We start from the raw sequence: 2154 nt of genomic DNA on the forward strand, positions 1-2154 counted from the left end.
CATCAGCCTCAGTAGATCACACACACAAACACACACACACACACACACACACACACACACACACACACACACACACACACACACACACACACACACACACACACACACGCATACAGTCCCCTGTGAGATATCTTAAAGACATCAGATTTTTCCTTTATGAATACTTTGCTCCTTTACTACCCACCTTTTCCTGTCAGACCCCCTCAGTCTCCTCAGTCCCCATCAGACTATACAGTAACATCTCACACACACACAAACTGACGGAAGAACAGTCATCATCACTAAGACTGATGTTTGTTCACTCGCTCCCTCATTCACTCACTCATTACCTTGCACCCTCACTCACTCTATCCCTCACTCCTTCACTCGCTTCCTCCCTCAGTCCCTCACTGTCCCTCACTCACTCCCTTCCTCACTCACTTTGTCCCTCAGTCCCTCATTCACTCACTCACTCACACACACTCACTCACTTACCCACTCACTCATTCATCCCTCCCTCCCTCTTTTTCTCCCCTCTCTGCTCAAAGCTTTCTCTTACCTTTAAATACCTCTGGGGCAGAAATTCCTTTGGTGAAGATGCATGTCTGACTATGTGAATGTATTTGTGTGTGTGTGTGTGTGTGTGTGTGTGTGTGTGTGTGTGTGGAGAGGTTTCTTTTCTTGAGAGTTAAAAATGAGTAAAGAAGATCTTCAAGAGCTGCATTTTTGAGGGCTTCATCTCCAGAGCACCACCAGCTCTGACTTCTCTTTGAACAAAGGTAAGAGGTGATGATCAGTAATTAGGGGACCTATTAAGAGACCTCAGGTTTGGGAAGGCACCAAGAGGGACAGTGAGAGCATGTATACACAGCCGGTCATTACACTTTTACCTGAGATTACGATTTTTTGTGATTAACAACATATACATGGATTACCATAGATTACCGTGCATTACGGTGCACGTGTGTGTGTTTGTGTACTTCAGGTACCATTTAAAAGTAAAACAGTAAAACTGGGGGCTTCATCATCATCATCAGCAGCAGCAATATCACAGTCTGGTGGTGGGCAAAGGGAGTATGGTGGTGGGCACAGGGAGTCTGGTGGTGGGCACATGGAGTCTGGTGGTGGGCACGGCGAGTATGGTGGTGGGCACAGGGAGTATGGTGGTGGGGACAGGGAGTATGGCTTCACTCTGCTCTCCTTACTTCAAGGCTGACTTCAAGGCTGAGATATTTCAGCAGGGCAGCACAGTCTTAGGCTGTGAGTGTTTCTGTTTGATCAGATTAAAACTCATAGAAGTTATCAACCTTTTCTAAATTTATCACAGAGCACAGACACATTTAAAATGAGTGACCAACAGCCTCACAATGCAATGTTATCTGGAGTCCAGGACTCGATTTATAATGAGAGCTGTAGTGAGATCTGTAGTGAGAGCTGTAGTGAAATCTGTAGTGAGATCTGTAGTGATAACTGGAGTGAGAACTAGTGAGATCTATAGTGAGAACTGTAGTGAGATGTAGTGAGAACTAGGGAGAGCTATAGTGAGATCTGTAGTGAAATCTGTAGTGAGATCTGTAGTGAGAGCTATAGTGAGAGCTGTAGTGAGAGCTGTAGTGAGAGCTATAGTGAGATCTGTAGTGAGAGCTATAGTGAGAGCTATAGTGAGATCTGTAGTGAGATCTGTAGTGAGAGCTATAGTGAGATCAGTGAGATCTGTAGTGAGAGCTATAGTGAGATCTGTAGTGAGATCTGTAGTGAGAGCTATAGTGAAATCTGTAGTGAGAGCTGTAGTGAGATCTGTAGTGAGAGCTGTAGTGAGAGCTATAGTGAAATCTGTAGTGAGATCTGTAGTGAGAGCTATAGTGAGATCTGTAGTGAGAGCTGTAGTGAGATCTGTAGTGAGAGTTGTAGAGAGATCTGTAGTGAGAGCTGTAGTGAGATCTGTAGTGAGAGCTGTAGAGAGATCTGTAGTGAGAGCTGTAGAGAGATCTGTAGTGAGATCTGTAGTGAGAGCTGTAGAGAGATCTGTAGTGAGATCTGTAGTGAGAGCTGTAGTGAGATTTGTAGTGAGAGCTGTAGTGAGATCTGTAGTGAGATCTGTAGTGAGATCTGTAGTGAGATCTGTAGTGAGAGCTGTAGTGAGATTTGTAGTGAGATCTGTAGTGAGAGCTGTAG

This window comes from Brachyhypopomus gauderio, chromosome 2 (genome assembly GCF_052324685.1).
Source record: "Brachyhypopomus gauderio isolate BG-103 chromosome 2, BGAUD_0.2, whole genome shotgun sequence".
Classification (NCBI taxonomy): Eukaryota; Metazoa; Chordata; class Actinopteri; order Gymnotiformes; family Hypopomidae; genus Brachyhypopomus; species Brachyhypopomus gauderio.